This window comes from Harmonia axyridis, chromosome 7 (assembly GCF_914767665.1).
Source record: "Harmonia axyridis chromosome 7, icHarAxyr1.1, whole genome shotgun sequence".
NCBI classification, from domain to species: Eukaryota; Metazoa; Arthropoda; class Insecta; order Coleoptera; family Coccinellidae; genus Harmonia; species Harmonia axyridis.
The window spans coordinates 2,669,981-2,686,760 of record NC_059507.1 but is presented as its reverse complement, the minus strand read 5'-3'; the positions used below and the strand labels follow the sequence as shown (position 1 = coordinate 2,686,760).

Sequence of the window (16,780 nt, the reverse complement as noted above, 5' to 3'; positions counted from 1 at the left end):
TTCTTTCCAGCGAGCATTCTTTTGAGGTCTGAGAACAGGAAAAAGTCGCTGGAAGCCAGATCTGGCGAATACGGGGGATGCAGAAGCAATTCGAAGCTCAATTCATGCAATTTTGCCATTGTTTAAATTGATTTGTGACAAGGCGCATTGTCTTGATGATACAGCCCTTTTTTTACAAATGGGGCTGTTAACGATTTCATCCTTCAAACTATTCAATAAGTTTTTTGATGTTTTCGTCGGTGACAGCCTCTTTTGGGCGTCCACTACGTCTTCGGTGCTCATTTCACCACGTTACCAATCAATGATGATTGATTTTCCTGGTGCAAACCCTGGCAATTTTTCATCAACTCAAGATTTTGCTTCAAGTGTATTTTTTCCTTCAAGAGGCAATATTTTATCACAACACGAAATTCTATTTTTTTCCACCTTTTTTCAAATAACAAAATTAGCTACACTCACAACGCAATATCTCACAAACTAATGATCGGACTGCTGTCAAATTTTGACACGTATCGTTTGAAGGTTGGTACTAACTGAAAATCATATGGATTTAATACTAGCACCACCATTTGTGCATCAGACCGGGGACTTTTCAATTCGCCTAATACGAGGCCTAATATTCCAGCGTCAAGTTACAATCTGAAGATACCTACCGGAGTTGTAGGCGGAATACCGATTAGTCAACGTCTAAAAATTTTCTACTGTATTGAGCAATACGCCTCCTTTATTGCAATTTGAATGGTTTATTATTAGAACTAATAAATCGAATATTGCTGGTCAATCGACTCAATAGCTCGAAATCGGAGATTGCTACCTCTTATCTTCCATTATTATTCTGATTTCGTTTCGTATATTTTACATCACCAGTATAAGTTGTCAACATGTTACTCATGCCCTATTAATACAGTCGTGACAACCGATTCTACGATTTTACATTTATTGCTTCTTCATGTAGACCTCGAATAGATTTGCTCCATGTTCGTTTTTTAATGTTTTCAACCCTGATTATCCTAGGTCAATATAATTTCAAAAATGTGTATTCGATGGAGACTCAGAGTAATAACCATAGATAAAGGGGGTATATGTTATTTTCAGTAAGCAAATTTTGTCCCCAACATGAACTATCAAATTTGACATAAAGCGCGCGGAAATGGAAACAATATTTCACTCAATTCGCGAGTTTCTCTACAAAGAACGCACTTTTTATGTCCCATAGTGAATCAACTCGAAATATAATGAAATAAATACCTAAATACACTGCGCAAAAAAATTAACGCACATTATGGAAATCTCAAATTTATTCTACAACTGAAGGTGTTCTCAGTGATAATTATTTTTATCAGTATTATGCATGCATATGTTATCCACTTTCAACGTTTTTCTTCAATACAGATGTTTTTCCCAGCAGGAATAAAAAAAGATGAGATTATCAGATTTTGAATGTATTGGCTCCATTCTGAAATCAGTTGTTCTCGATCAATTCTAGTGATCAATAGTTTTTCTTTCGTTTGATTTTCTACACTCGATCGCTATGCAACGCGAAACACGCAATTTGACCCAAGAGAAATGTGCCCAAGCGGTAGTTTTGCGAGAAGAAGGGTGGACATACACAAGAATTGCAGAAAGGTTTGGAGTTTCCCATACAAGTGTGTCCAGAATGTTGCAGCGATTCAGGGAGACAGGTATGAATGTCCGAAGACCAGGACAGGGTAGACCACGGGTAACAAATGCCATTCAAGAACGTTACTTGAGAGTTTCTTCGTTGAGACAACGGTTTGCAACCGCTCGCCTCCTTCAAAATCAGCTTGAGCAACTCATGGGGTGCAAATTAGCACTCAGACAATAAGAAATTGCCTCAGAGAATATGATTTAAGGCCTCGTGTCGCGGCAAGAGGCCCAGCTCTCACCCCAGCCCATCGAAGGGCGCGTTTGGATTTTGCCAGAGAGCATATCTATTGGGAAGAGGCTGATTGGGAAAGAGTTATCTTCACAGATGAGTCTTTAAAAATAATCTAACCACGTTGGGGACATGTAAAAATTGCGTATACTTCCTTTATCTATGTTTATTACTCTATGGATCGGACCATGTTAATTAAGAATGTCCAATCTCTGAACAGAATTCGAATAGACCAGACCAAATCACGCCTACGTATACTCCCTTCCCTCAAAGCGATGTTGGAAAGGGAATTGTTCAAATGATCGCATCATACTATTAACAATTAACTAATGCGATTTCATATTTGTTTCTCGCATTGGGTATCAACGATATTAAGACGTATCGTTGCCAATACAGTATATTGGTGAAGCATAAAACAATATTACTTTGCCCTTCGCCCTATACACTATTGTGGACACCGCAACTCTTTAATATTACTCAGTTTATGAATAGACAATTGTATATCATCAGGCGAGTAAGATTTTTTGATTTCGTAATAAATTCAAGAAGTGCTTCTGAGAATATTTCGAGAAGTACAAAATTGTTCATTATGTGCCAGTGCACTTGATGTGTCAATAAGCGCTTTATAGTATAATAACGTCGAAGATAAAACCAGAAACGATATATCTTTTATCTGAAATTATGCATTTGGGTATCTCATTGAAATGATATTGGAAACGATAATAAATCCCATTGCTCAATAATCAGATTATTGCATTATTTTGACATTTTTGTTAGGTTATTATTATCTCTAATCATTGGAATCGTTCGAATAATATGTTTCTTTCATATCGAAGCTGTAAATCGATTAAAAAAACTGCCAAAATGTGTGGGACATATGCTCTCACAAAAATCAAGTTCAGGATGGTGTAAAATGTATTTTTCTCTAATTCTGTGGTTATTCCGTTCATTCTTCCACATCTTGTAGAACAAAATCGTGCGAGAATATATCAGAAACGCACACATGTTGGTACTCCGAACTTTCCGCCACGGCTTTATCTGTCAATTCATCAATTTGCCTCAAAGAAATCAGTTCTGCCAACCAACATTTATCGATGCAAAAATCACTAAATGATATTTATGGAAATATTTCATTAATTTCAATGAAAATGCAATGAATTAGAGAAAATAATGTATAATACTCGTACAGAAGGCTCACTCTACCACTCGTTCATTCCAAAACTCGCCACTTCGTGGCTCGTTTTTGAATTTTGAACTCGTGGAAGAATAGCAATGCCTTCTGCACTTGTATCATAAATAACTATACTAGCAGTAATTTTCAAATTGGAGGCCAAAAATTCTTTTCATCAATATCAATTTGTTGATAGTTCGAATTGATTGTAATTTAACATTGAAAATTCGGATTTTCACATAAACATTTTGAGAGGAAGGTGAAAAAGCCATGGAATTTCAAAACTATTCAAGTATACATGCAAACTTCGCTTGAATAACTTTTTGAATGAATTATTGGAATGCTTTACCAAGGACATCAGAGAAACATATCTAACGAATTGTCAATGTTTTAAAATATGTATGTATTCATAACGTTAGAAAACGTCTAATTTCATTATCAATAAACCAACAAAGAACGTATATTTTGAGCATGATTTTTTTATAGTTTGATTTATATAACGTATGACTATTCGAGGTTCAGACTTTTCCTTTTTTTGTCTTCCCGAAAGAGAGGAAATTGAATTAGTGTCAAATTCACACCGTTCATGTTTTAATTTCCAACATTAGGGAATTTTTAGAGGAAAAACTTAATTGTCATCATCGAACAATGACACAAAATGATCTCAATTATAAAATAAAGAGACCAATAAAATTCCTATCTTATTTATTTTATGATAAGTTTCTTTATGAACGATATTATAATAGTGTTCCATTTATCGGTACATACCATGAGTCCCTAAAACAATCTTCCATCAATTGTTCGATAAATATGATAATTATCACATGGAAATTTTTATTACAGTCGCTTAGGGTTTGATTCATCTAAGGAATTTGAAAATTTGAACGTTGTTTCGATGAATAGGTAATTTTGAATCAGATCCATCGGATCTGGGTCATTGTCTAGAGCTATTACATTGGATAAACGTTGTAATTCAAATTCGAAGTAGTGACAGTGTCCTAAACATTGTTTAACTTTGACAAATAGCTTCCGGTTGTGTTAGGTCATAACTTCCTAGACGTCAAGTGTTTTAATATGTAACAAACATTTCGACTACCGTAATGAATTCAGTGGATATGTTTTAGTATGTATCCAGTTTCTCAGGAAATACTTATTAATTTGCCTGTTATGTAATTTCATATACAGGGTGGCCATTTGAAAACGAAACAGACGAGATTACAGACGAAATAAAGTTTTTCGATAGAAATGCTCGGACAGGTCTATTTCTGTTTCGAAGGGGACAACTTAAGATGTAGGTTACGGACGCATAGCGCTTCAACCCTTGCTGCTACAACCCCCACCCCCAATTTTTGAATAGGGAAGATGGGGTGAGTGATACCTCAATTTAAAGGTATTTTTATACTGATTTCAGCACAGTAATTGTTTTTTCATTTTATGCATTAGTTCTCGAAATATTCATGCGTTAGTTAGTTAGGAAGGAAGCCACAGTCATGGTTGTTTTGAAGCTCAAAATGTCGAACACTACAAGTGCCATGAAAACACCACTTCATTTTCAAATACTTAGTTAAGAATATTTCGAGAACTAATGCATAAAATGAAAAAACAATTACTGTGCTGAAATCAGTATAAAAATACCTTTCAAATGAGGTATCACTCACCCCATCTTCCCTATTCAAAATTTGGGGGTGAGGGTTGTAGTAGCAAGGGTTGAAGCGCTATGCGTCCGGAACCTACATCTTAAGTTGTCCCCCTCGAAACAGAAATCGACCTGTCCGAGCATTTCTATCGAAAAACTTTATTTCGTCTGTAATCTCGTCTGTTTCGTTTTCAAATGGCCACCCTGTATAATTGTGAGGTTCATTATTTATTTCATGCAATACCAGTTTGTTATAGAGAAATAATTCTTAAATCTATTCAATATGTTTTGTTAACAAAGTTATAAAGAATTAATATGAAGTTAACAATTTTGAAAGGATCTCTTGGATTCTAGATTAACTGTAGCATTCATGTTCCTCATAGAGTAATAAACATAGATAGAGGGAGTATACGTAATTTTTACATGTCCCCAACATGGTTAGATTACGTTGTCGGATTGTGATTTATTTTCAAATCCACAATTTTACTATATCGTTATGAATGTATATTATATTGAATGAAATATATTTATGTGGGATCCAAATTCTTAAAACCCGACTGAATGATACGCTACTGACTTTACGAAACGAGAACTACACGATCGACCCTAAAAGGTTGCCCTATGCAGATTTATCGATATAGGAAGACGTAAGGGGAATAGGTACTTGAAACTTAAGGACTGAGGTACGATACTGGAACGAGGGTGGATTTCGACGTAAGATAGTAGACGGACATAGTTAGGATTCGACGTTAGAGACGAGACGGGAAAAGTTAAATAATTCGACGTGATAGACGCATATGGTTCGACGTAAAATAGTAGACGCAGCGAGTAAGATAATTCGACGTTAGATATAGACGGATCAACGCGAATAATCAGACAATTAGACGATTAAGAATTATACGAAATAAAATAGTTTCGATAGACAATAGACGAAAGTTCAGTGGCTGTACATTCAATTGACGTTGAATTGTACATAGTGTAAATAAACAATAGTTAAGTTCCGGCGGCCTTTTTATATAAACCCCTAGACAACGATATAAAAACCCTACATTTATTTGAGTGATTTTCAATTAAATATGCAAAGGACCCCGCACGTTTAGTACGGAAAATGGCTTTCCGTGAATTTGGCTGAATTTTTGATATGTTGTAGTTCTTGATGAACTGATCAGAAAAGTCCTTAGCCACAAAGCTCAAAAATGGACAGTTTTCGAGATATGGAGCTTTGAAAATGGATTTTTTGCAATTTTTTGGGTTTTTGCTCATCAATCGGGGAGCTCTCATTTCTGGTTTTGATGGAATTTGGATGTTCGGCGGCCAGAACCCGACTGAGAAATGATCTACCTTGGTTATATTGGGCACCGCCATCGATAATTTTTTATACACTGCTCCACATTGGCTATGAAATGAGATATAAAATCCAAGATCTTCCATACATCTTTTCAAGCCACAAGATGACGCCAGAATAATTCACATGACCGAGAAACGACATATTGTAAGATTTTTTTAAGACAGGCCATAATATCTGAATCCCCATATATCTGATGTCCAATAATATCAAATATGTTAGCCGAAATGTTCATAACTAGGCATCGCGAGCTGTAATGGGGGAAAATGGGAAAATCATAATCATATTTCCTCAGAGATTACAATTGTGATCACTATTGATCTCATTTACATATGATATGTGATTTGTTTCTCACAAATCTCGATAATCTGACAATGGGGTGCCAAGACATTTTCCTTGGAATGTCTCGAAATTGATGATAGCATCTCACAGACAAACGAATCCGTGAAAATGTCTGCAGTTTTGATGCAATATAGTACTATACGGGTAGAATATAGAAGTCCAAGTGTTGGAACGTAACTATGAATGGAACTTCCGATATTAACCCACGAATTCTTGAAAATAATTTTTTTTTTCTATGAACTTTTTGAACTTCACACATACGAACGAATACTATCTAATAATATGATCGTTAGCTAAATGAACGAGTAGATCAATCAAAAACAATATAATAATGAGAGCGACATTCATAATAATAATAACAATAATGATAATAAACAAAAAACAATTTGAAATTATATTAGCAATCGCAAGAAATCATTTAGAATATTATGAATCGAATCGAGGGCAAAATTATCATTATTGTTATTATTATGAATGTTTTTCTCATTATTATATTGTTTTTGATTGATATACTCATTCATTTTGCCAACGATCATATTATTAGATAATATTCATTCGTATGTGTGAAGTTCAAAAAGTTCATAGAAAAAAAAAATTATTTTCAAGAATTCGTGGGTTAATATCGGAAGTTCCAGTCATAGTTAGCTTCCAACACTTGGACTTCTATATTCTACCCAGATAGTACTATATTGTATCAAAACTGCAGACATTTTCACGGATTCGTTTGTCTGTGAGATGCTATCATCAATTTCGAGACATTCTGAGGAAAATGTCTTGGCACCCCATTGTCAAATTATCGAGATTTGTGAGAAACAAATCACATATCATATGTAAATGACATCAATAGTGATCACAATTGTTATCCCTGAGGATATATGATTATGATTTTTCCATTTTCCCCCATTACAGCTAGCGGTGCCTGGTTATGAACATGTTGGCTAACATATTTGATATTATTGGACATCAGATATATGAGGATTCAGATATTATGGCCTGTCTTAAAAAAATCTCACAATATGTCGTTTCTCGGTCATGTGAATTATTCTGGCGTCATCTTGTGGCTTGAAAAGATGTATGGAAGATCTTGGATTTTATATCTCATTTCATAGCCAATGTGGAGCAGTGTATAAAAAATTATAATTTATATAACCAAGGTAGATCATTTCTCAGTCGGGTTCTGGCCGCCGAACATCCAAATTCCATCAAAACCATAAATGAGAGCTCCCCGATTGATGAGCAAAAACCCCAAAAATTGCAAAAAATCCATTTTCAAAGCTCCATATCTCGAAAACTGTCCATTTTTGAGCTTTGTGGCTACGGACTTTTCTGATCAGTTCATCAAGAACTACAACATATCAAAAATTCAGCCAAATTCACGGAAAGCCATTTCCCGTACTAAACGTGCGGGGTCCTTTGAATATTTTTCCTAATTGTCGAAGTTATAATATGCAGAATATTTATTATTTTCTGTATCTACCTGCTGAAAGCCAAAGTTTGGCAACTATTGCTCTCCTAGTGTCATCCGTTGTTTCACGTCGTTTGGCGCGCTTGAAGTTTGTTTTCTGAATTTCTGATATATTTAGGTATTCTTCTTATATATTTTGAGTTGATATGAAACGTTGATTCACTATGGGACGTAAGAAGTGCATTCTTAGTGGAGAAACTCGCGAATCGAGTGAAATATCGTATCACTGATATGTTTTTATTTCCGCGCGCTTCATGTCAAATTTGATTGTCCATGTTGGGGACAAAATTTACTTACTGATCGTGACATATGGTCCCTCTATCTATGTTTATTAGTCTGAGATGTTCCTCTTTCTGTGAACAAATTTCTCTGGCGTTTCTATGGAAATATGATCATTTATTAAACGGCGCCACCTGTGGAAAAAAAAATAAGAATTGAAGACGCCAGTATTATCTCGAACACAATCTTATCGATGAATACAGTATACACATTTTTACACATCTGGGTTGATACCTGATTACTCTTATTATTTCTCTGATCTCATAGAATTCAGTTATTATCTCATCAGAATAGAGATACCCAAAATCATTGATAAACGCGATTTACAAAAAAATTATTTGATCTATCGCGAATTCAAACTAAAACAATAGTGATATAATAATTCCTTAAATTTATATCTTGAACGATATTTTATTGGCGATTATAAACCGAAATCGCTGATCTATCACAGTAGGTTACTTCCTATTCTAGGTCAGATATTTCGTTCTACCTGTGTTAATCACTATACGGTAAATGTAAGAAATAGTAATGAAGTGGTTGATCATAACCAGCAATTGAAAATTGATCAGTTGATTCGACTTCAACGGTAAATATTCAAGCCTAGCACATAAATTAGTACACACCCATTTCTCTGAGATGTAGATTCTGGGATTTTTATAGTTCTGCCTGTTCGATTTTTTCATTGAGTATAGATACAGGGTGTTTCACCATTGAGGATGCGCTCTATTATGGTTTAGCGTTGAAATATCCCGATTTTTTTCCATCACAGCTAAATTCTCAAGTTTGAAAATACACAGGGTGTTCCAAAAAAATGTAAATGAGAATATATGTTTTTTCTTACGGTCAGTTTTTCTTGGTCATTTACAATTTTTTGATACATCCTGAGTATTTCCATACGATTTGAGAATGAAGCAAAAAAAATCGGGAATTTCTGCGCCTTGCCGTAATTGTTATAACACCCTGTATATCCACCCTATGATTCAAATCTCTAGTTGGGAAAGAGATAAGAATCTATTTTTCCTGGGTGGGTACAAACTTTGTTAATGCCATTGCCCATTGCTGAAATGGTTGTGGTAAACGTACTGATATTGATCACAGAAGTTACATCCCAACCAAGAAAAGTCATAGATTATTCTCTCTTACTCTTCTAAAGGGTGTTTTTTTTTAGAGCTATAGAACTTTAAATTGCAATAAAACAACGATGGATTATTCGATTGACATGAATTTTATTTATTCGCAAGATAATCTCGTGGCATTACATTTTAAATATGATTTGTGGCATATGACCGCCACGGCTGGCTCGGATATAGTCCAATTTTCGATGACTTTTTCCAACATTTGCGGCCGTATATCGGCAATAACACGGCGAATGTTGTCTTCCAAATGGTCAAGGGTTTGTGGCTTATCCGCATAGACCAATGACTTTACATAGCCCCACAGAAAGTAGTCTAGCGGTGTTAAATCACAAGATCTTGGAGGCCAATTTTCAGGTCCCAAACGTGAAATTAAGCGGTCACCAAACGTGTCTTTCAATAAATCGATTGTGGCACGAGCTGTGTGACATGTTGCGCCGTCTTGTTGGAACCACAGCTCCTGGACATCATGGTTGTTTAATTCAGGAATGAAAAAGTTAGTAATCATGACTTTATACCGATCACCATTGACTGTAACGTTCTGGCCATCATCGTTTTTGAAGAAGTACGGACCAATGATTCCACCAGCCCATAAAGCGCACCAAACAGTCAGTTTTTCTGAATGTAACGGTGTTTCGACATACACTTGAGGATTAGCTTCACTCCAAATGCGGCAGTTTTGTTTGTTGACGTAGCCATTCAACCAGAAGTGCCCTTCATCACTAAACAAAATAAAATGGACGTAGTGCGCGATACGTATTCCGCACAGAACCTTTATTTTCGAAATAAAATTGCACTATTTGCAAGCGTTGTTCAGGCGTGAGTCTATTCATGATGAATTGCCAAACCAAACTGAGAATAAATCACTTGACAGCTGTAAAATCGGTCGCCATCTTGAACAGTAATGCCAACTTAAAGTTATATACCTCGAAAAAAAAACACCCTTTACTTTCAGATTGACACGATCGAATTTGTTTTGGTTGATATTGACTCTAATAACCATTTGTTGTTTTAAATTGATTCCTTTCGAATGTGAAGCCAATTGCCAATCCACTTATATGTTGTAACATTCTTCAGCAAAAAGTCAACGACTCGGAATTTCTCTGAGTGTTTTCACGTTAGTTCTTTTCTCGATTTTTGCAACATTCTTATATATGTTGGTCGTTAAGTTGTTTCGAATTCGGAGATGTATAATGATGCTGGAAACAGGATACGAAGAAAGTCAATGACTGTAGAATGTTGGGTGACCTAGAGTCTAGACAACACGCACAAGTGGGTACCTACATCGCAACTTTACCAAGTTCAATGTCAAGTGTGAGGAGTTGCAATGCAGGTATTCCCAGGTAAGAATGATTCATATGAAAACTATAATTTTTTTTGTAAGCCAGCTTCCGTTCGCATCTGGTCGTTACTTTGAGGGCGTGCAACAATGTTTCTAAGGGTTATAACGTTAGCTATTTATCGTATAATGATAGAAAATTGATGGTTTCATTTCCACCATAAAAACTGAATCGTTTAAGATATAATATGAGAAGAGATGAATATTCTCATTTTTTTCTTGAAATCATACACGACTTCGCATGTTTTGTTTCGCTTTAAAAACTATATTCATGTTTGCATGGTGTGTACAAGCTAATTGCACTAATCCAGATGAAGAATAATTTTTCCTTTTTCATTGAAAAACCTTGGTTTTGAAATAATCTTCGGGATAGAAGAAATTATCAACTATTGTGTAAAATTGGCAAAGTTTTTCTCAATTTTATTATTTGGGGTATCCCTCAGGGTTCAGTATAGTACTCCGAAAATTTAATAGAAGTTGATAGATAATCTTCACCGAGTTGTGGATGAGGGACTAATGTCTTTTATATTCATAAACTTCACTAGTTAAAGGGTGTTTTTTTTTCGAGGTATATAACTTTAAGTTGGCATTACTGTTCAAGATGGCGATTTAACAGCTGTCAAGTGATTTATTCTCAGTTTGGTTTGGAAATTCATCATGAATAGACTCACGCCTGAACAACGCTTGCAAATAGTGCAATTTTATTTCGAAAATAATTGTTCTGTGCGGAATACGTATCGCGCACTACGTCCATTTTATTTTGTTTAGCGAAGAAGCGCACTTCTGGTTGAATGGCTACGTCAATAAACAAAACTGCTGAATTTGGAGTGAAGCTAATCCTCAAGTGTATGTCGAAACACTCGAAACACCGTTACATCCAGAAAAACTGACTGTTTGGTGCGCTTTATGGGCTGGTGGAATCTTTGGTCCGTACTTCTTCAAAAACGATGATGGCCAGAACGTTACAGTCAATGGTGATCGGTATAGAGCCATGATTACTAACTTTTTCATTCCTGAATTGAACAACCATGATGTCCAGGAGCTGTGGTTCCAACAAGACGGCGCAACATGTTACCCAGCTCGTGCCACAATCGATTTATTGGAAGACACGTTTGGTGACCGCCTAATTTCACGTTTTGGACCTAAGAATTGGCCTCCAAGATCTTGTGATTTAACACCGCTAGACTACTTTCTGTGGGGCTATGTAAAGTCATTGGTCTATGCGGATAAGCCACAAACCCTTGACCATTTGGAAGACAACCTTCGCCGTGTTATTGCCGATATACGGCCACAAATGTTGGAAAAAGTAATCAAAAATTGGACGTCCAGATTGGACTACATCCGAGCCAGCCGTTGCGGTCATATGCCAGAAATCATATTTAAAATGTAATTCCACAAGATTATCTTGCGGATAAATAAAATTCATGTCAATCGAATAATCCATCGTTATTTTATTGCAATTTAAAGTTCTATAGCTTTAAAAAAAACACCCTTTATATTCATTATTGGAAATGGTAAAAGAAAATTCATTTGAAGTAGGCGGTTCATTGACGCTGATCACAGAATTATTTTATAGCCTATTCTGGCGTGTAATTGTTTCGCATAACACAGATTAAAACAAATATATATGTTTGCCGATAGGTTTGGCGAGTTTCAATCTGAATAATAAAACAAAAACACTCATAATTCACTTTCTGTATTGGCACTTCGATCCGAACGTACTTCTTACATGTCGAGAATATCTTTCAGTGATTCGAAAGTGTAAATTGAAGCTAATAAAAGCTTAATTACAGAACAGTTTAACGAATTCAACTACCGCCATCAAGTGTAGAGGGGAATGACATTATTAGCAGCCAAGAAACTGAAATAAATCAATTATTCAGCTGAATCTTCTACTTCAATGAAGTTTCCTCTACTTCGGATGTCCTTTAATTAATGTTTTTTTTACAACTCGACTTTCTTCGTTATCAGCCTGGGGAAAACCTCTTAGAAACTCAACTTGTGCAAATGAGGAGAAATATTCGCGTTATAGGAGTATTTGTATTATTTCCTTGAACACATTGCTGTAACACTTCATTATGATATTTGTTATCTGACTGATATTCTTTTACGAGTTCAAATTTTAAAAACGAGCCACAAGTGGCGATTTTTTGAATGTCGACTTCAAGCATAAGCCTTCTGTACGATTACTATACATTATTTTTTTCTATTTCACTCAATATTTATCAAAATTATAAGTTTCAGTGATTTTTGCATTGAAAAATGTTTATTGGCAGAACTGTTTGCTGTATCACAAATTTGACAGATGATAGATAAATCTGTGACAGGTGAGTTCCGAGTATCAACATATAATAATGAAATAAAGGGTGTTTTTTTAGAGCTATAAAACTTTAAATTGCAATAAAACAACGATGGATTATTCGATTGACATGAGTTTTATTTATCCGCAAGATAATCTTGTGGCATTACATTTTAAATATGATTTCTGGCATATGACCGCCACGGCTGGCTCGGATGTAGTCCAATCTGGACGTCCAATTTTCGATGACTTTTTCCAACATTTGTGGCCGTATATCGGCAATAACACGGCGAATGTTGTCTTCCAAATGGTCAAGGGTTTGTGGCTTATCCGCATAGACTAATGACTTTACATAGCCCCACAGAAAGTAGTCTAGCGGTGTTAAATCACAAGATCTTGGAGGCCAATTCACAGGTCCATAACGTGAAATAAGGCAGTCACCAAACGTGTCTTTCAATAAATCTGTTGTGGCACGAGCTGTGTGACATGTTGCGCCGTCTTGTTGAAACCACAGCTCCTGGACATCATGGTTGTTCAATTCAGGAATGAAAAAGTTAGTAATCATGGCTCTATACCGATCACCATTGACTGTAACGTTCTGGCCATCATCGTTTTTGAAGAAGTACACTTGAGGATTAGCTTCACTCCAAATTCGACAGTTTTGTTTGTTGACGTAGCCATTCAATCAGAAGTGCGCTTCATCGCAAAACAAAATAAAATGGATGTAGTGCGCGATACGTATTCCGCACAGAACCATAATTTTCGAAATAAAATTGCACTATTTGCAAGCGTTGTTCAGGCGTGAGTCTATTCATGATGAATTGCCAAACCAAACTGAGAATAAATCACTTGACAGCTGTTAAATCGGTCGCCATCTTGAACAGTAATGCCAACTTAAAGTTATATACCTCGAAAAAAACACCCGTTATAACTATGAAATCTTAGTGAAACTGAGATATTCCCTCACGATTTTGTTCTACAAGGTATGGCAGAACGAATGGGTTTGTCACAGAAATGGAGAAAATAAATCATATATGGAAAAAAGCTTCCCCATTTCAATGTGATTTATAGTATGTATAATATTTTCAATATTTCATAAGTTGTAATGAAATAAAACTTCTGCTACAAAGCAATTATTGCTAAAAAAGCGTATTGCGAATCATACTAGTCAGAGATATCAATGTAAAATAATTGCTGAAGGCCGAAGCATCCTTCTATATATAAGTTCAAGTGAATTTCTTTGTATACTTAATGATCTACTTCCTTTCTTTCAAGATGAAGATAATTCTCATTGAATTTATTTCATCATTATACAAGACGAACCGGATGCTCTCAGGTGTACGAAGTGAATTTTTAAAATGGGGGAGAACTATCGGAGGAATACTTTTCAAGAATGCCTATTTCATCGTTTCATCTATTAACCTAAGTGAAGGGTTTTTTTTTTTAGAGATATAGAACTTCAAATTGCAATAAAACAACGATGGATTATTCGATTGACATGAATTTTATTTATCCGCAAGATAATCTTGTGTCATTAGATTTTAAATATGATTTCTGGCATATGACCGCCACAGCTGTCTCGGATGTAGACCAATCTGGACGTCCAATTTTCGATTACTTTTTCCAACATCTGTGGCCGTATATCGGCAATAACACGGCGAATGTTGTCTTCCAAATGGTCAAGGGTTTGTGGCTTATCCGCATAGACCAATGATTTTACATAGCCCCACAGAAAGTAGTCTAGCGGTGTCAAATCACAAGATCTTGGAAGCCAATTCACAGGTCCAAAACGTGAAATTAGGCGGTCACCAAACGTGTTTTTCAATAAATCCATGGTGGCACGAGCTGTGTGACATGTTGCGCCGTCTTATTGGAACCACAGCTCCTGGACATCATGGTTGTTCAATTGAGGAATGAAAAAGTTAGTAATCATGGCTCTATACCGATCATCATTGACTGTAACGTTCTGGCCATCATCGTTTTTGAAGAAGTACGGACCAATGATTCCACCAGCCCATAAAGCGCACCAAACAGTCAGTTTTTGTGGATGTAACGGTGTTTCGACATACACTTGAGGATTAGGTTCACTCCAAATGCGGCAGTTTTGTTTGTTGACGTAGCCATTCAACCAGAAGTGCGCTTCATCGCTAAACAAAATAAAATGGACTTAGTGCGCGATACGTATTCCGCACAGAACCATTATTTTCGAAATAAAATTGCACTATTTGCAAGCGTTGTTCAGGCGTGAGTCTTTTCATGATGAATTGCCAAACCAAACTGAGAATAAATCACTTGACAGCTGTTAAATCGGTCACCATCTTGAACAGTAATGCCAACTTAAAGTTGTATACCTCGAAAAAAAACACCCGTTACAAGAAGCCAAAAAGTGTAGTACTTGACTAAAGTTTCATTTTACATTCTTCCAAACTACTAGTGGTCCACCACAAAAAGTTCTGGAGGAAAGAATTGATAGGAGGAATCTGTCATTTTCGTTTAACCTTCAATTTAAGAACACTCTTTATCATTCCTATTGGAAAACCTTCTACAAACTAAATTTCAACCATACATATAATGGTTAAAATCTGTCCTGATCGAATATAAAAGCTCAGCTTGTCTTACGAGATTATGCGCAGCAATAAATCAAGAAAATCCATCAATTGATTGCCAATGCCCACCCTCTCCGATTCAAGGCAATATTGCAGTAATAATATTAGCGTAGCTTTCAAGGTGTAGCTCAAATTACCGAGAAAACAATGGAATTGTATGGCTCGCGATTCCTAATCCTTTTAAAACGCTCCAATAAAAGATATTGGATTCCAGGGCATGCTGGTTACTATTAAACTAGACATAATAATTCAAACTGAACGTTTATGCCTGTTACACCTTACGTTAGGTCCATAACCGCATATCAGAATGCACCGGATATTGCAATTTTCTCCAACTGAAAGGTTAGGTTTCAGATTTGATTCACCTAGAGTATGGTCCGTATTGGTGGATTTATGCACCAGTCCTAAGAACTAAGACTAAACCTAAGGACTAAGACCTAAGAATTGAACGCTAACAACTCATTGAGGGCGTTTATGCACGTTTCCTAAGAACTAACACTAGCAGGCCAACTGTTAACTAAGAACTAAGGGCTCAGGTAAAATATAGAAGTGTGCGTGCGCCGCATAGAAATTCAATATTAACGAGTACCAGTTTCTATCATTTTATGTTCTTTATTCGTGTTTATCGATGAAAAGTATTAGGTGTATTTGAAAAAATTATATTTAATTTTCTCACAATAAATATCAACGTCAAACATCAAAGTATAGAACAAATAGAAAGTAGTTCGAGCACGTGCGCATGCCTTAACTAAATACTAACAAGAGAGTGCATAAACGCCACTGAATTCTTAGGTTTAGTTCTTAGTTCATAGTTCTTATGGTGGATTTATGCACCAGTCCTAAGAACTAAGACTGAACCTAAGAACTAAGAATTGAACGCTAACAAATCAATGAGGGCGTTTATGCACGTTTCCTAAGAACTAAAAACTAACACTAGCAGGCCAACTGTTAACTAAGAACTAAGGGTTCAGGTAAAATATAGAAGTGCGCGTGCGCCGCATAGAATTTCAATATTAACGAGTACCAGTTTCTATCATTTTATGTTCTTTATTCGTGTTTATCGATGAAAAGTATTAGGTGTATTTGAAAAAATTAAATTTAATTTTGTTCACAATAAATATCAATGTCAAACATCAAAGTATAGAACAAATAGAAAGCAGTATGAGCACGTGCGCATGCCTTAACTAAGAACTAACAAGAGAGTGCATAAACGCCACTGAATTCTTAGGTTTAGTTCTTAGTTCATAGTTTTTAGTCCTTAGTTCTTA

General features: G+C 35.8%; 1 protein-coding gene across 7 annotated transcripts in view; it reads left to right on the top strand.

The window, feature by feature from the left end:
• LOC123684284 (protein kinase C and casein kinase substrate in neurons protein 1) overlaps positions 1-16,780 on the top strand; it is a 38,005-nt gene that overhangs the window by 9,784 nt on the left and 11,441 nt on the right. The window contains exon 1 of one of the 7 annotated variants that reach the window (XM_045623473.1): positions 8,605-8,721. The exons of the other annotated variants lie outside the window; for them this stretch is intronic. The gene's annotated coding sequence lies outside the window, so the exon portion shown is untranslated. Of the gene's footprint in view, positions 1-8,604; positions 8,722-16,780 lie in introns of those variants that run through there. 7 annotated transcript variants of the gene reach the window in all.